The sequence below is a fragment of the Schistocerca nitens genome, chromosome 9 (assembly GCF_023898315.1).
Source record: "Schistocerca nitens isolate TAMUIC-IGC-003100 chromosome 9, iqSchNite1.1, whole genome shotgun sequence".
NCBI classification, from domain to species: domain Eukaryota; kingdom Metazoa; phylum Arthropoda; class Insecta; order Orthoptera; family Acrididae; genus Schistocerca; species Schistocerca nitens.
In genome coordinates this window covers 443,777,143-443,802,863 of record NC_064622.1, presented here as the reverse complement: position 1 = coordinate 443,802,863, position 25,721 = coordinate 443,777,143, and positions in this window count along the sequence as shown.

Sequence of the window (25,721 nt, the reverse complement as noted above, 5' to 3'; positions counted from 1 at the left end):
CAAGTGCTCTACCATCTGAGCTACCGAAGCACGACTCACGCCCGGTACTCACAGCTTTACTTCTGCCTGTACCTCGTCCCCTACCTTCCAAACTTTACAGAAGCTCTCCTGCGAACCTTGCAAAACTAGCACTCCTGAAAGAAAGGATATGCGGAGACATGGCTTAGCCACAGCCTGGGGGATGTTTCCAGAATGAGATTTTCACTCTGCAGCGGAGTGTGCGCTGATATGAAACTTCCTGGCAGATTAAAACTGTGTTCCCGACCGAGACGCGAACTCGGGACGTTTGCCTTTCACGGGCAAGTGCTCTACCATCTGAGCCACCGAAGCACGACTCACGCTCGGTACTCACATCTTTACTTCTGCTAGTACGTCGTCTCCTACCTTCCAAACTTTACAGAAGCTCTCCTGCGAACCTTGCAGAACTAGCACTCCTGAAAGAAAGGATATGCGGAGACATGGCTTAGCCACAGCCTGGGGGAACTTTCCAGAATGCGATTTTCACTCTGCAGCGGAGTGAGCGCTGATATGAAACTACCTGGCAGATTAAAACTGTGCTCCCGACCGAGACTCGGACTCAGGACCTTTGCCTTTCACGGGCAAGTGCTCTACCATCTGAGCTACCGAAGCACGACTCACGCCCGGTACTCACAGCTTTACTTCTGCCTGTACCTCGTCCCCTACCTTCCATACTTTACAGAAGCTCTCCTGCGAACCTTGCAAAACTAGCACTCCTGAAAGAAAGGATATGCGGAGACATGGCTTAGCCACAGCCTGGGCGATGTTTCCAGAATGAGATTTTCACTATGCAGCGGCGTGTGCGCTGATATGAAACTTCCTGGCAGATTAAAACTGTGTGCCCGACCGAGACTCGAACTCGGGACGTTTGCCTTTCACGGGCAAGTGCTCTACCATCTGAGCCACCGAAGCACGACTCACGCTCGGTACTCACATCTTTACTTCTGCTAGTACGTCGTCTCCTACCTTCCAAACTTTACAGAAGCTCTCCTGCGAACCTTGCAGAACTAGCACTCCTGAAAGAAAGGATATGCGGAGACATGGCTTAGCCACAGCCTGGGGGACGTTTCCAGAATGAGATTTTCACTCTGCAGCGGAGTGTGCGCTGATATGAAACTACCTGGCAGATTAAAACTGTGTTCCCGACCGAGACTCGAACTCATGACCTTTGCCTTTCACGGGCAAGTGCTCTACCATCTGAGCTACCGAAGCACGACTCACGCCCGGTACTCACAGTTTTACTTCTGCCTGTACCTCGTCCCCTACCTTCCAAAATTTACAGAAGCTCTCCTGCGAACCTTGCAAAACTAGCACTCCTGAAAGAAAGGATATGCGGAGACATGGCTTAGCCACAGCCTGGGGGATGTTTCCAGAATGAGATTTTCACTCTGCAGCGGAGTGTGCGCTGATATGAAACTTCCTGGCAGATTAAAACTGTGTGCCCGACCGAGACTCGAACTCGGGACGTTTGCCTTTGACGGGCAAGTGCTCTACCATCTGAGCCACCGAAGCACGACTCACGCTCGGTACTCACATCTTTACTTCTGCCTGTACCTCGTCCCCTACCTTCCATACTTTACAGAAGCTCTCCTGCGAACCTTGCAAAACTAGCACTCCTGAAAGAAAGGATATGCGGAGACATGGCTTAGCCACAGCCTGGGGGATGTTTCCACAATGAGATTTTCACTATGCAGCGGCGTGTGCGCTGATATGAAACTTCCTGGCAGATTAAAACTGTGTGCCCGACCGAGACTCGAACTCGGGACGTTTGCCTTTCACGGGCAAGTGCTCTACCATCTGAGCCACCGAAGCACGACTCACGCTCGGTACTCACATCTTTACTTCTGCTAGTACGTCGTCTCCTACCTTCCAAACTTTACAGAAGCTCTCCTGCGAACCTTGCAGAACTAGCACTCCTGAAAGAAAGGATATGCGGAGACATGGCTTAGCCACAGCCTGGGGGACGTTTCCAGAATGAGAATTTCACTCTGCAGCGGAGTGTGCGCTGATATGAAACTACCTGGCAGATTAAAACTGTGTTCCCGACCGAGACTCGAACTCAGGACCTTTGCCTTTCACGGGCAAGTGCTCTACCATCTGAGCTACCGAAGTACGACTCACGCCCGGTACTCACAGTTTTACTTCTGCCTGTACCTCGTCCCCTACCTTCCAAACTTTACAGAAGCTCTCCTGCGAACCTTGCAAAACTAGCACTCCTGAAAGAAAGGATATGCGGAGACATGGCTTAGCCACAGCCTGGGGGACGTTTCCAGAATGAGAATTTCACTCTGCAGCGGAGTGTGCGCTGATATGAAACTACCTGGCAGATTAAAACTGTGTTCCCGACCGAGACTCGAACTCAGGACCTTTGCCTTTCACGGGCAAGGTCTCTACCATCTGAGCTACCGAAGCACGACTCACGCCCGGTACTCACAGTTTTACTTCTGCCTGTACCTCGTCCCCTACCTTCCAAACTTTACAGAACCTCTCCTGCGAACCTTGCAAAACTAGCACTCCTGAAAGAAAGGATATGCGGAGACATGGCTTAGCCACAGCCTGGGGGATGTTTCCAGAATGAGATTTTCACTCTGCAGCGGAGTGTGCGCTGATATGAAACTTCCTGGCAGATTAAAACTGTGTGCCCGACCGAGACTCGAACTCGGGACGTTTGCCTTTCACGGGCAAGTGCTCTACCATCTGAGCCACCGAAGCACGACTCACGCTCGGTACTCACATCTTTACTTCTGCTAGTACGTCGTCTCCTACCTTCCAAACTTTACAGAAGCTCTCCTGCGAACCTTGCAAAACTAGCACTCCTGAAAGAAAGGGTATGCGGAGACATGGCTTAGCCACAGCCTGGGGGACGTTTCCAGAATGAGAATTTCACTCTGCAGCGGAGTGTGCGCTGATATGAAACTACCTGGCAGATTAAAACTGTGTTCCCGACCGAGACTCGAACTCATGACCTTTGCCTTTCACGGGCAAGTGCTCTACCATCTGAGCTAGCGAAGCACGACTCACGCCCGGTACTCACAGCTTTACTTCTGCCTGTACCTCGTCCCCTACCTTCCATACTTTACAGAAGCTCTCCTGCGAACCTTGCAAAACTAGCACTCCTGAAAGAAAGGATATGCGGAGACATGGCTTAGCCACAGCCTGGGGGACGTTTCCAGAATGAGATTTTCACTATGCAGCGGCGTGTGCGCTGATATGAAACTTCCTGGCAGATTAAAACTGTGTGCCCGACCGAGACTCGAACTCGGGACGTTTGCCTTTCACGGGCAAGTGCTCTACCATCTGAGCCACCGAAGCACGACTCACGCTCGGTACTCACATCTTTACTTCTGCTAGTACCTCGTCTCCTACCTTCCAAACTTTACAGAAGCTCTCCTGCGGACCTTGCAGAACTAGCACTCCTGAAAGAAAGGAGTGCTAGTTCTGCAAGGTTCGCAGGAGAGCTTCTGTAAAGTTTGGAAGGTAGGAGACGAGGTACTGGCAGAAGTAATGCTGTGAGTACCGGCGGTGAGTCGTTCTTCGGTAGCTCAGATGGTAGAGCGTTTGCCGGCGAAAGGCAAAGGTCCCGAATTCGAGTCTCGGTAGCGCACACAGTTTTAATCTGCCAGGAAGTTTTATACCACAAGTGATGGAAACATTAGTAGCCAGAGAGGAAAAACCATAGCGTACCTTAGTTCATGAAAAGTAGAACAACAAAGACAAATTACGGGTTAATAGATTTAAACTAACGGCTCTCGGCTTGAGAAGAGTTGGATAGCGAGGGAAGGAGGAATCTGAGACAACACAAGTAATCAAGAGATGGTGAGCAGCGTAACAGGAAGAAGAAAGGAGCATTAGCTCTGCTGGTTGGCAGAGAGAAAGTGGCCGTATATCTTAATTTTTTAGGTGGTGGTGGTGGTTAGTGTTTAACGTCCCGTCGACAACGAGGTCATTAGAGACGGAGCGGAATCTGGGGTTGGGGAAGGATTGGGAAGGAAATCGGCCGTGCCCTTTCAAAGGAACCATCCCGGCATTTGCCTGAGACGATTTAGGGAAATCACGGAAAACCTAAATCAGGATGCCCGGAGACGGGATTGAACCGTCGTCCTCCCGAATGCGAGTCCAGTGTGCTAACCACTGCGCCACCTCGCTCGGTTTAATATTTTTTTTTTTTTATGGCTACAGATATGAGGTTCATAGAAGGAAGTGCTTCAGCGTTTCCTTAAATGCAACAGGGCACTGAAATGAGAACAGAATTAAGTGTAGAAGAAGTTTGTGGATGCCTCTGTTTTATGGATGGTCACAGCCAGGATGAAGCGCTGACATGGCCAAGTACACTGTCCAGTCACAATGTGAACACCTATCAAAATCCTGAATAACTATCGCAATCCGCGTGGACCGCTGCGAGACGTCTAGGAAGAGTGTCAGTCAAGTCCTGGAAGGTACCGACACGGATGTGGAGCCAAGCAGACTCACGTATCGTGGCCAGCTAGGTTCCTCGGTTGAGAATCCACGGCGTGAGCAGCCCAATCGAAGTGGTCGGACAGATTCTCGACTGGGTCTAAATCATTGGAGTCTGATGGCCAGTGGAGTAGGCCAAACTCACCCTGGTGCTTTTGAAACGACGCACCTACAATGCTAGCTGTGTTGCACGTTGCATTGCCGTGCTGGTACATGCCGTCGTGGCGCACAAAAACGAACTGCATGTAAGGGTGTGCATGCTCCCCAAGATTAGATGCACAATAGTATTGATCCCTTGTGCCTTCCAGAGTGGCGAGATCACTCAGGGAATGCCATGAAAACATTCCCAGGACCATAACGCACCCTCCGCTGGCCTGAACGCTCCTGACGATTGTAGCAGGGTGTTTGCCAGCAGGCGTTTCACCTCCGATGAAGTAATAAACGTGATTAATCTGAAGAGGCCACATGTCGCCGATTCAGCTACAGTTATAAATTCAAGCGTTCGTCGCCGGTGAACGGCAGTCGGCATGGGCGCATGGACCAGCCGCCCATACGGAGCAACTGTCACAGAACGGACGTTGAGGACACAGTGCTCATAGCCCCCTGGCTCATCTGGGCCCCCAGTTGCTCAGTAGCTGCGCGTCTCCGCTGCCGTCGCTCACACCTGCCATCTACTCATCTACGGCCTGTTGTGCAGCACAGTTTCCTCGGCGCCGGTTTTGGATAGCGCCATTTTGCCGTGCATAGTTTACTTTAACCACAGCGGCACGCCAAGAATTTACAGGCTCAGCCGTTTCGGAAATGCTTCCACTCATGTCATTTAGGACGTTTCCATATTACGACAACGACGGCACTGTCTTCCGCGCCCCTCCTCCCCCCCCCCCCCCCTCACCGCCCCAACAAACTATGTATAACCTCTACTACTAGTGCTCCCACATGCTATCTGTGAGTGGTTATAGCACTTTGACATCGAATGTAGGTTGTAGTTTCATTAGCGTCACTGGACTGCGTACAGTAACCCCACACAAACAATCAAGGTTAGTTTCAACAATCTGGAGTTTCAAATACTCGTGCCCGTTGGATTATGAGCTGTGCGCGGCTCGAGTTCGTGCCAGCTATTGCTTGACATCTTGTCTTTACAGTTCTGCCGTCTCGTTTCCTATTCGATTTACTGGCGTCACTAAGTTGCTGGCTTGCCTGCCCGTGAGTGGCAGCAGCAGCGCTTATCGATAAGAGCACTGTCGTACTATCTTTGGAGCGGCCACTAGTGTGTGTCGTGGAGACAGACAGAGCAGCAGTGAGGTCCGGACAAGCATGACTCGCCTGACCGTTGCCGGCACACATGACTTCAGTGGGGACGACCTAGGTTGGTCGTTCGGTCGGTCGTCCCCCGGACGACGTGTATTTGGTCGCCGACCGCTTCCGGGTTCTCTGTGTGTGTCGACTTGTGATTCCTCCTAGTTGCTACACAGTGACTGGTTTTAGTATTGTTCGAGTTGTTTGTGGAAGTGTTTTGCAGAACTGTGTGTGGCCGGCCGCGGTGGTCTCGCGGTTCTAGGCGCGCAGTCCGGAACCGTGCGACTGCTACGGTCGCAGGTTCGAATCCTGCCTCGGGCATGGCTGTGTGTGATGTCCTTAGGTTTAAGTAGTTCTAAGTTCTAGGGGACTGATGACCACAGCAGTTGAGTCCCATAGTGCTCAGAGCCAGAGCCAGAACTGTGTGTCGCTTGTGTGGTTTTGACCAAGCAGTTATTTTAATGCTGTCTGCGTGCTGGATTGGCTCTGTCAGTTGGGACAGAGCAGCGAGGAAGTCTCCAAGCCGCGAGGTGAGGCCGGGACCGCTGGCGGCGTGCAAGCGCAGTCGGATTGTGAGGCGCTACCTGCGAGAGCTACAAGGTTCGTTGCCCACCGAACCTGGACACTGAAGTTGAGTCATCAGTTAACCTGTTATGAAACCTCAATTGCTGTGACATCTCTTCGTTCATTACCGGTTGTTGCTTCCTGGGCCGTTCCGGCTAGCAGCAACGTATGGTGTGTTGAGGTCAGCGAAATTTTGCAGCCATCTTCCTATATGCTCTTTAACTATTCAATTGTTTGTTACTTATCAGTGAAGTGCACCAGCGGTATTTTCTGCCCTTGGCCGTTAACGCCCCAGTTACCTGCCTGCGTCGTTAGCATAGTTTTCTGGCCGTGTGTTTTTCCTCGCTGTGTTGATGCTGTCCGCCACGGCGTGTACCGGCCGCGGTGGCCGTGCGGTTCTGGCGCTGCAGTCCGGAACCGCGGGGCTGCTACGGTCGCAGGTTCGAATCCTGCCTCGGGCATGGGTGTGTGTGATGTCCTTAGGTTAGTTAGGTTTAAATAGTTCTAAGTTCTAGGGGACTTATGACCTAAGATGTTGGGTCCCATAGTGCTCAGAGCCATTTGAACCATTTGAACCACGGCGTGTAGTTCAACAGCCTTTTAGTTGTTTGTTCATATTTTTTCCTTAAGAGTGGTTGTTGTCCCTTGGCTGTTCTTAGACGCCGATTTGGAAGATGTAGTGCTGCTGGTATCTTCGTCCTCGGCTCATATTTTCTGTTGTCGTACCATTGGTCGGGCGGAAGGGAATTGATTAGGTTGTTGGTCAGTTCTTCAGTCGTCCCTGGGTCTGGTTGCAATCCGATTATTTAACCTTACTCTTGGCTGCTTGTCTCACCTCACCGTACGTTCTACCTCCTCAGGCTGACCCTTAGAACACTTCTGTGAACCACTGTTCTGTTGGTTTTAGATTGTGATTTTCATTTTAGTCTGATGTACTGTGCGAGGCCTTCAGCCCTCTATTAATATAGTTTGTTTTAATTTTAAAATAAGGTTTTCAGTCGACTTAAATTAAAATTTGAAGACTGATTTTTTTAAACTAAATTTTGAAAGTTTGTCTACCTGAAATTCTTGTTATCTAGGCATTAAGCCCTAAGTTGCTCAATGTCCAGCGTGTGGCCTTCAGGTGAGCTTTTACGTGAAATATTTTTAAAATAAGGCCTTCAGCTGACTTAAATTAAAGTTGAAGATTGATTTGTCTAATAACTAAAATTTTGAAGGTTTGTTCTATCTGAAATTGTTGTTATCCAGGCCCTAAGTCCTGAGTTGTTCAATGTCCAGTGTGTGCCCTTCAGCCTAGCTGTTACGTCAAATATTTTTAAGATATGGCCTTCAGCCATATTAAATTAAAATTTTGAAAATTGATTTGTTTAAAACTAATTTTTTTAAATTTGCTCCATGGAAGTTCTTGTTATCCAGGCCCTAAGCCCTGTGTTTTTCAATGTCTAGTGTGTGGCCTTCAGCCGATTATTTACGTGAATTTTTTTTTTTAGGTAAAGCCTCCAGCCGCGTGTATTCTTTAAAGTAATTTTTGTAACTGTTCATGCCTTCAGCCGTTCTTGTTTTTGGTGTGGTATTGCAAGTTTTCTTTGGGGCTTAATCAGCTGTGTAGAGCAGATAGAGGAGAGGGCACAGGACTGATCCCTGGAAGACTCCTGTGACTGGACGGAAGGTAGGGGTCGTGTATGGTTGGCGGTGAGAATGAGAAGTAATGTGTTAGAGGGGAAGCTGTAGGGCGGATATAACTAATCAGAAGTGCATACGTTTGTAGTTCGAAATGCCGTAATCGGTCAAATGCAATTTTGAGAATGAGAGAGACAAAAATCGACAAATAAGGAGAACGAGGTGGATGAGATTGAAAAACTGGCAGTCTGTGAAGTATTTTGGACAGAAGCCACATTGTTAATCACGGATTTATACTGTTATAAATGTTTACCGATGCACTGACATTATATACCTTGCTGAAGACGGAAGTAAGGCAGAAGGTTGGACCGGTGAAGAGACCCTTCTATCGGCGGATCATCGCCAGAGAAGATGCGACATGATCGTCCTGTCTCGTATTCTAGCAACGATACTAAAGTGATGGTAAAAGCGGTATTTGCGATTGGAACAGAAAAGGGAACGACTAGTTGTGGTAAAGGGTACGCTACACCTCGCACATTATAATGGCTTGCAGAGTATCTACACTCCTGGAAATTGAAATAAGAACACCGTGAATTCATTGTCCCAGGAAGGGGAAACTTTATTGACACATTCCTGGGGTCAGATACATCACATGATCACACTGACAGAACCACAGGCACATAGACACAGGCAACAGAGCATGCACAATGTCGGCACTAGTACAGTGTATATCCACCTTTCGCAGCAATGCAGGCTGCTATTCTCCCATGGAGACGATCGTAGAGATGCTGGATGTAGTCCTGTGGAACGGCTTGCCATGCCATTTCCACCTGGCGCCTCAGTTGGACCAGCGTTCGTGCTGGACGTGCAGACCGCGTGAGACGACGCTTCATACAGTCCCAAACATGCTCAATGGGGGACAGATCCGGAGATCTTGCTGGCCAGGGTAGTTGACTTACACCTTCTAGAGCACGTTGGGTGGCACGGGATACATGCGGACGTGCATTGTCCTGTTGGAACAGCAAGTTCCCTTGCCGGTCTAGGAATGGTAGAACGATGGGTTCGATGACGGTTTGGATGTACCGTGCACTATTCAGTGTCCCCTCGACGATCACCAGTGGTGTACGGCCAGTGTAGGAGATCGCTCCCCACACCATGATGCCGGGTGTTGGCCCTGTGTGCCTCGGTCGTATGCAGTCCTGATTGTGGCGCTCACCTGCACGGCGCCAAACACGCATACGACCATCATTGGCACCAAGGCAGAAGCGACTCTCATCGCTGAAGACGACACGTCTCCATTCGTCCCTCCATTCACGCCTGTCGCGACACCACTGGAGGCGGGCTGCACGATGTTGGGGCGTGAGCGGAAGACGGCCTAACGGTGTGCGGGACCGTAGCCCAGCTTCATGGAGACGGTTGCGAATGGTCCTCGCCGATACCCCAGGAGCAACAGTGTCCCTAATTTGCTGGGAAGTGGCGGTGCGGTCCCCTACGGCACTGCGTAGGATCCTACGGTCTTGGCGTGCATCCGTGCGTCGCTGCGGTCCGGTCCCAGGTCGACGGGCACGTGCACCTTCCGCCGACCACTGGCGACAACATCGATGTACTGTGGAGACCTCACGCCCCACGTGTTGAGCAATTCGGCGGTACGTCCACCCGGCCTCCCGCATGCCCACTATACGCCCTCGCTCAAAGTCCGTCAACTGCACATACGGTTCACGTCCACGCTGTCGCGGCATGCTACCAGTGTTAAAGACTGCGATGGAGCTCCGTATGCCACGGCAAACTGGCTGACACTGACGGCGGCGGTGCACAAATGCTGCGCAGCTAGCGCCATTCGACGGCCAACACCGCGGTTCCTGGTGTGTCCGCTGTGCCGTGCGTGTGATCATTGCTTGTACAGCCCTCTCGCAGTGTCCGGAGCAAGTATGGTGGGTCTGACACACCGGTGTCAATGTGTTCTTTTTTCCATTTCCAGGAGTGTAGATGTAGTTGTAGATGTAGATGTAACGCAGAAACGGAGCGATTTATCTCACAACCAAAAGGATATGATCATTGTCTTTCGGGAGCACTACCGGTGCGGCTAAGTTTTGTCAGGTAACGGGCGAGCTGTGGCGCCCTGGAAGTATTCTATGTTCGGAGTTGCGGCGGCCGCACAGGACGGTCGTCAAAGCCGCTGCTTGTTAGCAACTGCGGGATGCCGCACAATAGCTGGACCACGTGGTTGCTAGCCGACCACATGGCTGTTAATTCCTTGGTGACGCTGTGTCGATGAAAGAGACTTGAGTGCCGAGAGTGCCAAACATGGCGGACTTTGTGAAACCGTCATGGCAGACATTTCACAGTTCGTATGGAAATTAATAGTAGCCAGATGAATCATGATACCTTAAAAAGAAACATGTACATTACCATTATTTGCATGACGATTCTGATGGTGTAATCAGATTTACAATATCTTTATTAGTTTAAAGTTTAGTATGATAAATTATACAAGTAACATCTAGCAACGAATTTCCAAAATCTAAACAGTTCATCCAATTTTGGCGATAGACGTGTCTTTAGAAAGCTATTAGTGTAAACCTAAATTGGTATAAATTACAGGCATGTGTTGTGCATTGGCAAGACAGCCAACCCACTATGAGAGGAAGCTGAAAGGCACGCGTTTTAGCTCACGCAGGCTGGCGTGAGGTCTGGAACAGGTCAAGGAAATGAGGCTAACAAAAAACGTACGTAGCTGCTGGATTACTTAGCTTTAATCCACAATTGGTGAACATCGCTCTTGACGGTACATGTTTTACAGCATCAATAGTAACTGGTAATGGCGGCTTGCTAGGTCGTAGCAAATGACGTAGCTGAAGGCTATGCTAACTATCGTCTCGGCAAATGAGAGCGTATTTTGTCAGTGAACCATCGCTAGCAAAGTCGGCTGTACAACTGGGGCGAGTGCTAGGAAGTCTCTCTCGACCTGCCGTGTGGCGGCGCTCGGTCTGCAATCACTGATAGTGGCGACACGTGGGTCCGACGTATACTAACGGACCGCGGTCGGTTTAAAGGCTACCACCTAGCAAGTGTGGTGTCTGGCGGTGACACCACAGCATGTAACTTGAATAGTACATGAGTTACTGGAGGTCAAAGTAGCCAATGACTATCGCTCGTGTCAGGCCGTAAGTACTCCACAGTTACACGTAAAAACGGTAGCAGCATGGTTATAAATATATTTGTTCATCTATGTCTTTGTTTATATCCGATATATACTATTCATGAAGAAATTGGTTAAATATTTACTGCATTTTAGAAAGCACAGAGACATTAGGCTACTTGCGCACCTTTTGCTTCTATTCCTTTGATATGTGTTTATTTGATTTGTTTATGTATTTAATAATGTATGTTAGAGCGTGTTTATGGTCCAGCCGAATGAATATTTATTTAATTTCAAGTTATTTAAATGAAAATCCAGTATTTCGAATGTGTTCAATATGTTTGTGAGTGTGCGTTAGCTTGAAGACTTGGCGGGAGCGCTCTAGCCAATCACAGAGCTCGTTACTACAGCAGGCGACTACCGAAATGGGGGAGGAGCATCGTTTTCGAGAGAGGACACGAGGGTGAGTTCTGAACAGTGCAGCGTGAGAGACAGTACGGGAGAGGACACTGGAGAATGGTGGACAGTATGGTGCAACGAACGCATGGTCCCGGGAGATAGAAAAATTTCGTTGTGCCGACTTGTGCACTTGTGTGCTTTCCGTGGCTTCTGCAGTGAAGACGTAGTATGCGTTTGGATGCGAATATCTCGCGAGCTATGTTGTTGTTCATAACTAATTACGTGAAGTAGGAATCTATTGTTTCCCTGTTACTCCACTTATATTTTATTTAATTGCTGGACCATCGATGCCAATAAGTGTTTTACAGTAATAAAAGTGCATTCTTAAAGGTACTTCTGCTATCGTACTCATCATTTAAAGTCGTTAAATAGTACCTGCAGAATTTATTTAATTACAATCTTTCATTTATAAATTTCTATATAACATTCATAATTCGCAATTGCCGAGTGACAGAAACCTTCGACCATTCGGTTCATGTGTATATTCATATTGTATACTGTAGATTCAGCAGTAGTTGGCTTGTAATGCGGCAGCTACGTATCCCAGCCCCTAGAGAACGAAACCAGCCACAACTGTGTAGCACAACGACCCATATAGACAGGAGTGAACGACTATTGCGGAGCGAATAGACATGCAACTGTATAGAAACTGACACACCCAGATGAACCAAGGGGTACAACAGTGTCTCCTCAACGACCGATCAGAGAACGTTGCTGGGTAATGGTCTACGTAGACGCTTGGTCCATGCACTCATGCTGACTGTTGTTGATCAGTTATGAAGGTTGGAATTTACACGCCAGTACCGTAACTGGGCGTCCCGTAACAAGTATCGTTTTCAGATGAATGATTTTTTCTGCTCGATATGACTGCTGACCGTTGGCGTGTATAGCGTGAAATGTTTGAAAGCAAAACACCTTGTAACAGTCGTCAGAAGGAACCAGGCCGGAGCAGGGAGTGTTATGGTCTGGAGAATGTTTTTGTGGCATTCCCAGCGTGATTTCGTCATTCTGAAAGTTACAATACAAATATGCACTTATCCTTGACAACCATGTTAATCCCTACGTGATTTGTTTTCCTCTGTACGATGGCATCTGGTAACAGAATAATGCAACGTGCCACACAGCTCGCGGTGTACGTGTGCGGTTCGAAAAGCACCAGGATATGTTTACCGTACTCCCCTGCCCACTAAACTCTCAGCATTTAAACTCAGTCGAGAATCTGTGGGACCATCCCGATCAGGCTGTTAGCGCCATCGATCGTCAACCAAGAAACTTAGCACAGCTGGACACGCCACTGGAGTCAGCATAACTCCACATCACTGTCGGTACCTTCCAGAACATCATGGACGACTCTCGTGCAGCACAAGATCGGGCTGTTAGCGCCATGGATCGTCAACCGAGAAACCTAGCGCAGCTGGACACGGCACTGGAGTCTGCGTAATTCCATAGCCCTGTCGGTACCTTGCATACTTCATGGACAACTCTCGTGCAGCATAAGATCGGGCTGTTAGCGCCATAGATCGTCAACCGAGAAACCTAGCGCACCTGGACATGGCACTGAAGTTTTCATAACTCCACATCCCTGTCGGTATCTTCGAGAACATCATGGACAACTCTCGTCCAGCACGAGATCGGGCTGTCAGGGCCATGGATCGTCAACCGAGAAACCTAGCGCAACTGGACACGCCACTGGAGTCTGCATAACTCCACATCCCTGTCGGTACCTTCCAGAACATCATGGACGACTCTCGTGCAGCACAAGATCTGTCTGTTAGCGCCATAGATCGTCAACCGAGAAACCTAGCGCAGCTAGACACAGCACTTGAGTCTGCATAACTGCACAACCCCGTCGGTAAATTCGAGAACATCAAGGACAGCTCACGTGTAGCACGAGATTGGGCTGTTAGCGCCATGGATTGTCAACCGAGAAACATAGTGCAGGTGAACATGGCACTGGAGTTTTCATAACTCCACATCCCTGTCGGTATCTTCGAGAACATCATGGACAGCTCTCGTGCAGCACGAGATTGAGCTGTTAGCGCCATGGATTGTCAACCGAGAAACCTAGCGCAGGTGGACATGGCACTGGAGTTTTCATAACCCCACATCCCTGTCGGTATCTTCGAGACCCAGAAAATATTAGATACAGGCTCCCAGGTAGATGCTATTTTTCTTGACTTCCGGAGGGCGTTCGATACAGTTCCGCACTGTCGCCTGATAAACAAAGTAAGAGCCTACGGAATATCAGACCAGCTGTGTGGATGGATTGAAGAGTTTTTAGCAAACAGAACACAGCATGTTGTTATCAATGGAGAGACGTCTACAGACGTTAAAGTAACCTCTGGCGTGCCACAGGGTAGTGTTATGGGACCATTGCTTTTCACAATATACATAAATCTAGTAGATAGTGTCGGAAGTTCCATGAGGCTTTTCGCGGATGATGCTATAGTATACAGAGAAGTTGCAGCATTAGAAAATTGTAGCGAAATGCAGGAAGATCTGCAGCGGATAGGCACTTGGTGCAGGGAGTGGCAACTGTCCCTTAACGTAGACAAATGTAATGTATTGCGAATACATAGAAAGAAGGATCCTTTATTGTATGATTATATGATAGCGGAGCAAACACTGGTAGCAGTTACTACTGTAAAATATCTGGGAGTATGCGTGCGGAACGATTTGGAGTGGAATGATCATATAAAATTAATTGTTGGTAAGGCGGGTACCAGGTTGAGATTCATTGGGAGAGTGCTTAGAAAATGTAGTCCATCAACAAAGAAGGTGGCTTACAAAACACTCGTTCGACCTATACCTGAGTATTGCTCATCAGTGTGGGATCCGTACCAGATCGGGTTGACGGAGGAGATAGAGAAGGTCCAAAGAAGAGCGGCGCGTTTCGTCACAGGGTTATTTGGTAACCGTGATAGCGTTACGGAGATGTTTAATAAACTCAAGTGGCAGACTCTGCAAGAGAGGCGCTCTGCATCGCGGTGTAGCTTGCTCTCTAGGTTTCGAGAGGGTGCGTTTCTGGATGGGGTATCGAATATATTGCTTCCCCCTACTTATAGCCCCCGAGGAGATCACGAATGTAAAATTAGACAGATTCGAGCGAGCACGGAGGCTTTCAGACAGTCGTTCTTCCCGCGAACCATACGCGACTGGAACAGGAAAGGGAGGTAATGACAGTGGCACGTAAAGTTCCCTCCGCCACACACCGTTGGGTGGCTTGCAGAGTATAAATGTAGATGTAGATGTAGACAGCCCTCGTGCAGCACGAGATCGGGCTGTTAGGGCCTTGGATCGTCAACCGAGAAACCTAGCGCAGCTGGACACGGCACTGGAGTCTGCATAACTGCACATCCCTGTCGGTAAATGCGAGAACATCATGGACAGCTCCCGTGCAGCACGAGATTGGGCTGTTAGTGTCATGGATTGTCAACCGAGAAACCTAGCGCAGGTGAACATGACACTGCAGTTTTCATAACTCCAAATGCCTGTCGGTATCTTCGAGAACATCATGGACAACTCTCGTGCAGCCCAAGATTGGGCTGTTAGCGCCATGGATCGTCAACCGAGAAACCTAGCGCAGCTAGACAGGGCACTGGCGTCTGCATTACACCACACCCCTGTCGGTACCTTCGAGAACATCATGGACAACTCTCGCGCAGCACGAGATCGGGCTGACAGCTCCATGGATCGTCAACCGAGAAACCTAGCGCAGCTGGACCTGGCACTAGAGTCTGCATAACTGCACATCCCTGTCGGTAAATGCGAGAACATCATGGACAGCTCTCGTGCAGCACGAGATTGGGCTGTTAGTGTCATGGATTGTCAACCGAGAAACCTAGCGCAGGTGGACATTTCACTGGAGTTTTCATAACTCCACATCCCTGTCGGTATCTTCGAGAACATCATGGACAACTCTCGCGCAGCACGAGATCGGGCTGACAGCTCCATGGATCGTCAACCGAGAAACCTAGCGCAGCTGGACCTGGCACTGGAGTCTGCATAACTGCACATCCCTGTCGGTAAATGCGAGAACATCATGGACAGCTCTCGTGCAGCACGAGATTGGGCTGTTAGTGTCATGGATTGTCAACCGAGAAACCTAGCGCAGGTGAACATGACACTGCAGTTTTCATAACTCCAAATGCCTGTCGGCATCTTCGAGAACATCATGGACAACTCTCGTGCAGCCCAAGATTGGGCTGTTAGCGCCATGGATCGTCAACCGAGAAACCTAGCGCAGCTAGACAGGGCACTGGCGTCTGCATTACACCACACCCCTGTCGGTACCTTCGAGAACATCATGGACAACTCTCGCGCAGCACGAGATCGGGCTGACAGCTCCATGGATCGTCAACCGAGAAACCTAGCGCAGCTGGACCTGGCACTAGAGTCTGCATAACTGCACATCCCTGTCGGTAAATGCGAGAACATCATGGACAGCTCTCGTGCAGCACGAGATTGGCCTGTTAGCGCCATGGATTGTCAACCGAGAAACCTAGCGCAGGTGGACATTTCACTGGAGTTTTCATAACTCCACATCCCTGTCGGTATCTTCGAGAACATCATGGACAAATGTCGTGCAGCCCGAGATCGGGCTGTCAGGGCCATGGATCGTCAACCGAGAAACCTAGCGCAGCTAGACACGGCACAGGCGTCTGCATAACACCACACCCCTGTCGGTACCTTCGAGAACATCATGGACAACTCTCGCGCAGCACGAGATCGGGCTGACAGCTCCATGGATCTTCAACCGAGAAACCTAGCGCAGCTGGACCTGGCACTAGAGTCTGCATAACTGCACATCCCTGTCGGTAAATGCGAGAACATCATGGACAGCTCTCGTGCAGCACGAGATTGGGCTGTTAGTGTCATGGATTGTCAACCGAGAAACCTAGCGCAGGTGAACATGACACTGCAGTTTTCATAACTCCAAATGCCTGTCGGTATCTTCGAGAACATCATGGACAACTCTCGTGCAGCCCAAGATTGGGCTGTTAGCGCCATGGATCGTCAACCGAGAAACCTAGCGCAGCTAGACAGGGCACTGGCGTCTGCATTACACCACACCCCTGTCGGTACCTTCGAGAACATCATGGACAACTCTCGCGCAGCACGAGATCGGGCTGACAGCTCCATGGATCGTCAACCGAGAAACCTAGCGCAGCTGGACCTGGCACTAGAGTCTGCATAACTGCACATCCCTGTCGGTAAATGCGAGAACATCATGGACAGCTCTCGTGCAGCACGAGATTGGGCTGTTAGTGTCATGGATTGTCAACCGAGAAACCTAGCGCAGGTGAACATGACACTGCAGTTTTCATAACTCCAAATGCCTGTCGGTATCTTCGAGAACATCATGGACAACTCTCGTGCAGCCCAAGATTGGGCTGTTAGCGCCATGGATCGTCAACCGAGAAACCTAGCGCAGCTGGACCTGGCACTAGAGTCTGCATAACTGCACATCCCTGTCGGTAAATGCGAGAACATCATGGACAGCTCTCGTGCAGCACGAGATTGGGCTGTTAGCGCCATGGATTGTCAACCGAGAAACCTAGCGCAGGTGGACATTTCACTGTCGGTAGCTTCGAGAACATCATGGACGATTCTCGTGCAGCACGTCACGTGGCGATTTGCGCTGGATAATTTGTTTACTGAGGCTTTTGACAGGTGGTCATGTTAATTTGACTGGACAGTGGAGTACGACAGCCCTTATTTTGATTTCCGTGTTTGTTATTTGATACTTTAGAGAATAAGCATTCGATTCCCTGAGGGCTTCACTGAAAAGGATACGCATAATTGGCAAGCGTAGCTGTGGCAAAAGACATACAGTCCAACTGAATTGGGCATTCAGGGAAGAACATTACAACGAGGCTGATTATTCAACCGACTGCTCTCTGCCCCGTACTTCCCGCTGCGTCAGCTGTTTCGCAGGAAACGCTACCATCTGCTAATTACAGCCATTATTTACGTTTGTGGTCTCTGGCAAGCTTCCTGTCGACAGAAGGCGTCTGTTCTTTTCACTCGCTTTGATGCAGGCTACACCCTATGTGATTAAGTAGTTATCACGTAATCACTCGCTAAATTAATTACCGAGACTGTAATAGAGAAAAATACAGATTTTCCGTTCCTGTTTTTTCGTTTCTTCAGCTCATTATTTTTCCTGGTTCTCTTGCAAGCTGTATAATGACAATCAACTAATCGTTACAAGACAGTGTGCGCTAGTTTTTTTCGCTTTGCAGGCCTATTCTTCGTAGTTTATTTTATAAATATAATTTGGTTGGTCAGTCATTAAGTACAGTACGACTTAAACTACAGGCATTTTGCGTAGGAAAATAGCAGCAGTTTTCAAAGTAGCAGGGTTCAAGTTCTATTATGTTATTGTTTTTTACTTCTGCTTGTTCTTCATTATTTTCTTTCTGTAGCGTTCTGTCCAACTAAGTGATCTGACAACGCACCGCGGGAGCTGTAATTTTATTGACTTATACAGTAAACAATTAGCCGTACCCTAATGAGTGCTTCAGCAGTGTTCTGGTATATAGTTGCGGTGGGCTGAGAATCATTGAAACCACCTCTAATTGCTCCCACTAGCCGCAGCAACTATAGCAGAGCTCAATGTTTTGGACGAATTGCGAACTGCGTATTTTGCAGAACTGGTCTGTCATAACAGGCTTTGCGGAGTTGTAGAAGTATGGCCCTCTCCGCTACTTTTGAAATTGATGATAAGAGACTAACTGACGTGTAATTTTTGGGATACCTGTGGTCTTCGGTTGGTTTGGGCATAGCAATGTCATTGGCATGCTTCCACTGACTGCGAAAATACCTTAGTATTAATACTGAATGAATGATGTTGACAAACACTTTCGGGCAGTGGGAGCCAAGTTTCGTAACATCGTGTTGTTTATCCATTCAATATCAGGGAACTTATCTGATTTAGGTGACACAGAACTTTCTTTGATTTCAGGTGAGACAGAACTTCGTTAATTTCCCCGCAAACTAGTGAAGTTAATGCGCTCATTTCCATCATCGATGTAGTTGGTGACAGCATTATCAACAGTAACAATGTTGTAGGGGTCGAAGGGTGCAGAATTTGGAGGAAACGATGACGTAATTTCTTTTATAAAAGCCTACGCCTTTTCTCTCGGTGAAGTAGCTACAGTATGTACGTCCTGTGATGGTGGAATAAACGGATGGCTTGCGAGGAATTTTCTGAGTAACGTCCCAGGCAGAATTTGAACCTGGATTTATGAGTTTAAGTTTATAGTTCCATGCATCGTTTTCATGTTGGTTTATTTTTTCGCGGAGTTTCCTATTTACCCTATTTAATTCGGTTTTTACTACTGTATTACGCGTCCGCTGCAACAGTTTCCGTATGTACTTCAGGAGCAAATTCAGGGATGTAATTTGTGCGACGGAAGGCGAGCAAGGTGCTGTGAATAGCCGCTGTGGTCAAAAGGTCGGTAAATAAAACAGCTTGCAATCCCACCTCTTCAGAAGTCTGTATGCGAGGAATAATATCAAATATTGTCTCCAGTCGTTGCTTATATTCACTTATATACACTACTGGCCATTAAAATTGCTACACCACGAAGATGACGTACTACAGACGCCAAATTTAACTGACAAGAAGAAGATGCTATGGTATGCAAATGATCACCTTTTCAGAGCATTCACACAAGGTTGGCGCCTGTGGCGACACCTACAACGTGCTGACATGAGGAATGTTTCCAACCGATTTCTCATATACAAACAGCAGTTAACCAGCGTTGCCTGGTGAAACGTTGTTGCGATGCCTCGTGTAGGGAGGAGAAATGCGTAACATGACTTTTCCGACTTTGATAAAGGTCGGCTTGTAGCCTATCGCGACTGCGGTTTATCGTATTGCGACATTCCTGCTCGCCTTGGTCGAGATCCAATGACTGTTTGCAGAATATGGAATCGGTGGGTTCTGGAGAGTAATACGGAACGCCGTGCTGGATCCCAACGGCCTCGTATCACTAGCAGTCGAGATGACAGGCATCTTATCCAAATGGCTGTAACGGATCGTCCAGCCACACCTCGATCCCTGAGTCAACAGATGGGGACGTTTGCAAGCCAACAACCATCTGCACGAACAGTTCGACGACGTTTGCAGCAACATGGACTATCAGCTTGTTACCCTCGACGCTGCATCACAGACAGGAGCGCCTGCGATGGTGTACTCAACGACGAACCTGGGTGCACGAATGGCAAAACGTCATTTTTTCGAATGAATCCTGGTTCTGTTTACAGCATCATGATGGTCGCATCCGTGTTTGGCGACATCGCGGTGAACGCACATTGGAAGCGTGTATTCGTCATCGCCATACTGGCTTATCACCCCGCGTGATGGTATGGGGTGCCCCTGGTTACACGTCTCGGTCACCTCTTGTTCGCATTGACTGCAATTTGAACGGTGGACGTTACATTTCAGATGTGTTACGATCCGTGCCTCTACCCTTCATTCGATCCCTGCGAAACCCTACATTTCAGCCGGATAATGCAAGACCGCATGTTGCAGGTCCTGTACGGGCCATTCTGGATACAGAAAATGTTCGATTGCTGCTCTGGCCAGCACATTCTCCAGATTTCTCACCAACTGAAAGCGTTTGGTCAATGGTGGCCGAGGAACTGGCTCGTCACAATACGCCAGTCACTACTCTTGATGAACTGTGGTACCGTGTTGAAGCTGCATGGGCAGCTGTACCTGTATACGCCATCCAAGCTCTGTTTGACTCAATGCCCAGGCGTATCAAGGCCGTTATTACGGCCAGAGGTGGTTGTTCTGGATACTGATTTCTCAGGATCTATGCACCCAAATTGCGTGAAAATGTGATCACATGTCAGTTCTAATATGTTTGTCCAATGAATACCCGTTTATCATCTGCATTTCTTCTTGGTGTAACAATTTTAATGCCAGTAGTGTAGTTCCCAGTTAACATTCAAATGGTTCAAATGGCTCTGAGCACTATGGGACTCAACTGCTGAGGTCATAAGTCCCCTAGAACTTAGAACTACTTAAACCTAACTAACCTACGGACAACACACACATCCATGCCCGAGGCAGGATTCGAACCTGCGACCGTAGCGGTCGCGCGGTTCCAGACTGTAGCGCCAGAACCGCTCGGCCACCAGCGGCCGGCAGTTAACATTCCTGTGCCTCTTATCTCTCTGCCTGGCGAGGCGACATATCTCGAGTGGATACTACTAATGGTTTGTGATCAGAATTTAGGCTACAAAAAGTATCAAGAGTTTTATAGAGTACGACGTACAGAACCTCTACTAAGAACTCACTATTTGTGGGATAATAAGTTGGTTCATTTCGCGAAAGAATCGCTAGATTAGACGTATTGTATTGGGTAAACAATATATTTCCATTATGGTTGGTGATCCTTGAATGCTACATGCGATGTTTAGAATTCAGATCACCCGCTACTGTTTAGGGTGCAGTAGGGCCCTCCCAGACACTATCGAGACGAGCCGGTAGAAGTTTCCCTTGAGGCGAGTGGTTCACGGAGACTAATGTTACGTCACCTGGACACGTTCTTATCTTCACATCTGTGGCTTCTAGGTTAACTGTCTGCGGCAAAAGAATTTCCCAGAGCCGTATGTTTTACCGGATAAGTACGGCAGTTCCACACCTTGTCGGAGCTGTTTATTAGCATGGTAGCATTTAAATCGTCGTATCTTAAAAGTTTCTGAAGGGCGCAAGTGAGTTTCAATGAGTAAGATTGTATGAAGTAAGATTTCACTAATGAAAAGTTTTAGTTCGGGAGCTTTGTTTTTTGTTTCGTTTGCATTCCGTGAAATCACTGCTACATTCTTCGCTATTTAAGGATTGTTAGTCAGTAGATGTCATAACATCTCTGATATTGACGTATATTGTAGTGAACTCATGACTGTTGCTAGCCTTCTACAGAGCCAGTTTAGCAGACCTTTTACTCTAGGATGCGATAACATTTGTAAAAGTTTTATTAGATACAGGTATGACATAGTGATAATCTCTGAGTGGGGGCGTTGAAGTACATAACAGTTGCGGAGAACGCAAGTTTGCCTGTAGGAGGTGCGAGTTAGCTGACCGTCGCGGTATAGTGCCTTTCATTATGTCGACACTGAGTCACTCTCCCTGGAAAAGAAGGTGTAACGTGGTTGGACAGCCGGAGTGGGCGAGTCTTGTTTGGCACCGGCCGCTGTTTGTGGCAGCAGGGCTGGCTGCTGGTGCGTGGCCGGTGCTGGCGCGAGCGTAGTTGCTGCTAAACAAGGCAATCTTACTGTAACGCCGGATGGCTTCCGTCGCAGTTAATACAAGAGGCTGGAGTGTCTCTGGGTTTTTTACAGCCTGAACCTTCGTGGTTTTGAGTGCTCTTCACACAACGCGGTTCCGCATTGCAATGTGCTGACCAATGATTAAATCTTTGACAACTATGACAAAGGTTGGGACTACATGATCTGTAATCTTCCACAATTAGACCTGAAATGAGACATAACTTTTGCAGGGAGTATATGTCTGCAGCTTTAGCATTATATTACTAAGAATAAGGGATATGATCGTTTGTCACATACCGAACGAATTTGTACCACAGAACGTATTTTTGATATCCTTGGTCAGCCGGCCGGGGTAGCTGAGCGGTTCTAGGCGCTACAGTCTGGAACCGTGTGAGCGCTACGGTCGTAGGTTCGAATCCTGCCTCGGGCATGGATGTATGTGATGTCCTTAGGTTAGTTAGGTTTAAGTAGCTCTAAGTTCTTGGGGACTGATGACCTCAGAAGTTGTCCCATAGTGCTCAATTTGAACCATTTGAACCATATCCTTGATCAGTTAACTCAGCAGCGATCTCCTCATCAGATATTTGTGATTGGTAGCTCTCTAGTGACTTCTTTTGGAGGTTTGTTTGTCTCCTCAATTTATAAGAGTGAAACTGGTTGTGGTTCTCTCCTGTGTAACTAACACACTTCCGGTAATCGACGGGAGCTTCCGTCGCAATACTTACAGCATTACGTCGTAGGCGTACGGAATGGCCGTGCGGTTTGCGGCACCATGTCACGAATTGCGCGGACCCTCCCGCCGGAGGTTCGAGTCCTCCCTCAGGCATGGGTGTGTTTGTCGTTCTTAGCATAAGTAATTGTAAGTAATGTGTAAGTCTAGGGACCGATGACCTGAGCAGTTTGGTCCCTCAGGAATCCACACACATTTGAACATCACGTCATGACCTAGCCGAGTACTAATGAGAAAGGATACCCTCCAGCTGTTTTGCTATATCTTTCCACCTTTCACTATCATACATAAAGACAGGAGGGATCTTGACTTTTTTAGTTGGTTGCGGAGGTTTTTGCTAACAGGTGGTTCACTTTCACTGGCACAAGAATTTGTAACAACTTCAAAGCGATTTTGAACTGCCAGGTTATGTTGTAGTCGTTGATACCACTCTTGTGCATACCTGCCGAACATACAGCTGCTGCCTGCCGCTGTTGATGGGATGGTCGCTGGGCCAGTTGGATGCCGTAGGAAGCTGAGGTTTCACAGTGCATCGGCGTGTGGTCGGTGGGCGACGGTTGCTGGCAGCCTAGTTGCGGTGGCTGAACGCGCGATTGTTGATGCTGGACGTTGTTCGAGTCTTGAACAATGTGACGCTTCTGTGCAGTTGGTCAAACGTTGTCGTGACGTTGTTCTGGAAATACCTGTGGGCCTTGATGCTGTTGGTATTGGGAACCGTGGCATTACAATGAGGAATAACTCCCGGAAAGTTTGCCAGGTTGTTTACAAAGTCACTATGTTCGATACCGTCCTTAATTATTCACGCTTTGTTAACGGTTCACAAATGTACCGTCGGGTGATTGTATGAACGTCCTGGTCACGTTTTACAAAACGCAGGAACAGTTCGTAGCACTAAATTTGACACTGATGTCGTGGATATGACAGATAACTTAATGAACACACTTTCATGAAGGCCATAGCGAAGGGTAAACACCCTTGCACCGAATAATATGCGCCGGACCGCTGCTGGACCCCGAATGGTAGTTTTCATACGTCTGAAGTGGAACAACGCTACAACGGTCCACCCAGTGTACGTCAAGAATACATCATCATACAGCACAGTAGTTAGGTGGAGCCGACACTTCCAGTCTGCTCAAACAAGAATGAATGACGGAGAACCAAGTGACAAATTATCCTCCAGTGACGAACCGAGACTCTCCAGAGAATTGGCGGCCCTGGTGCTCAAAGCCCGGGCTATCAAGATCGGAACGATATTGGAAGAAGTGAAAATCAGTCGTGGATCAGTCTCAGTTTTCAATTACTTCTACGATATTTTGAACACGAAGGATGTCGCCGCCAGCTGCCGGTTTCTACGACTCCTCACGCCCATTAAGAAGCCCTCCGAACCGACGCAAGAGCGGGGATGTAGCGGCTGTGTCACGTCAAACCATGTGACTTCTTTACCTTCCTACTCACCGTAGACGAGCGCAGGACGTTTTGGTTTTGATTTCGAGGCAGATAGGCGAAGAAAGCAGTGGAAACACGAGGATTAACCAACGCGGTAAAAGGCAGATGGTCTGAGTGGCCGGCGGCTGTGGCCGAGCGGTTCTAGGCGCTTCAGTCCGGCACCGCGCTGCTGCTATGGTCGCAGGTTCGAATCCTGCCTTGGGCATGGATGTGTATGATGTCCTTAGGGTAGTTAGGTTTAAGTAGTTATAAGTCTAGGAGACTGATGACCTCAGATGTTAAGTCCCATAGTGCTTAGAGCCATTTGGACCATTTGGTGCTGAGTGTTTTTGGGACTACCATGGTGTGCTGCTAACTGATCACGCTCGTAAGAGACAAATCGCTACTGAAGCATGCTAAAGGAATACGAGTATGCTGATGACTTTACGTGAGGTCAGCTCGACGAAGCACGTCGAAGAGTGTGTATTTGCTCCACTACAACGAAAGACATGAAAGACAAACAGTAATTGAGTGGGGAGCGAGACACGATTGCAGCCACTTGGCGATGTTATTCAGTTTAAACATCGAACTAGCAGGAAAAGAAACCAAAGAAAAATTTGGAGAAGGAATTAAAGTTCAACGAGAATACATAAATAAAGCTTTTTATATTTTAAGTCATGGTTGGTTGGTTGGTTTTTGGGGAAGGAGACCAGACAGCGTGGTCATCGGTCTTATCGGATTAGGGAAGGATGGGGAAGGAAGTCGGCCGTGCCCTTTCAGAGGAACCATCCCGGCATTTACCTGGAGTGATTTAGGGAAATCACGGAAAACCTAAATCTGGATGGCCGGACGCGGGATTGAACCGTCGTCCTCCCGAATGCGAGTACAGTGTCTAACCACTGCGCCACCTCGCTCGGTTTTTAAGTCATGAATCGATGGATTAATAAGTTGAAGTTTCTGCCTTGTTGCCATCTTTGAGATCAGCTGTGTACTGGAAAATGGGCTTATAGCCCGAAACCTGAATCGTACAATAATTATAAAGAATGTGGAACAAGACAAAAGAGTATTTCACCAAGAACCTACAGTTGAATCAATTACAATAAAAACTCTACTAGGAACCTACAGTTGAATCAATTACAATAAAAACTTTGAATATTGCTAATGACATTGTAATTCTGTCAGAGATAGATAATAATTTGGAAGAGAAGTTGAACAGGTTACAAGATTAGCATCAATAAAAGTAAAACAAAGGTAAGAGGAATTAAATCAGGCGATGCTGAGGGTATCAGATAAGCAAATAAGACACTAAAATTAGTAGATGAGTTTTGCCATTTGGACAGCTAAATAACTGACGGTGGCCGATGTAGAACGGATGTAAAATGTGGACTGGCTGTAGCAAGGAAAGCATTTCTGAAAACAGGAATTCGTTAACATAGAATATAAATTTCAACGTTCGGAACACTTTTTCTGAAGTTATTTGCTTTTCTTGTACTACGAAACAGAGAACTTACAATCACATCTGAAACCATAACTACAATATATGAGTTCGTAGAAATGGCTTATCTAAAATTTTCTTTATTGTGGCTACGATAGTCTGCTGAGGTAATTCGAAATTTTTATTTTATTACGCTTTGTAGTGTAAGGGTTTTGGAAAAAGTGAGAACGTGTATGGAGTACATGCATGAAGTGTGGATGTTTCATTTTATCGAAAACTATGTAAAAGTACGT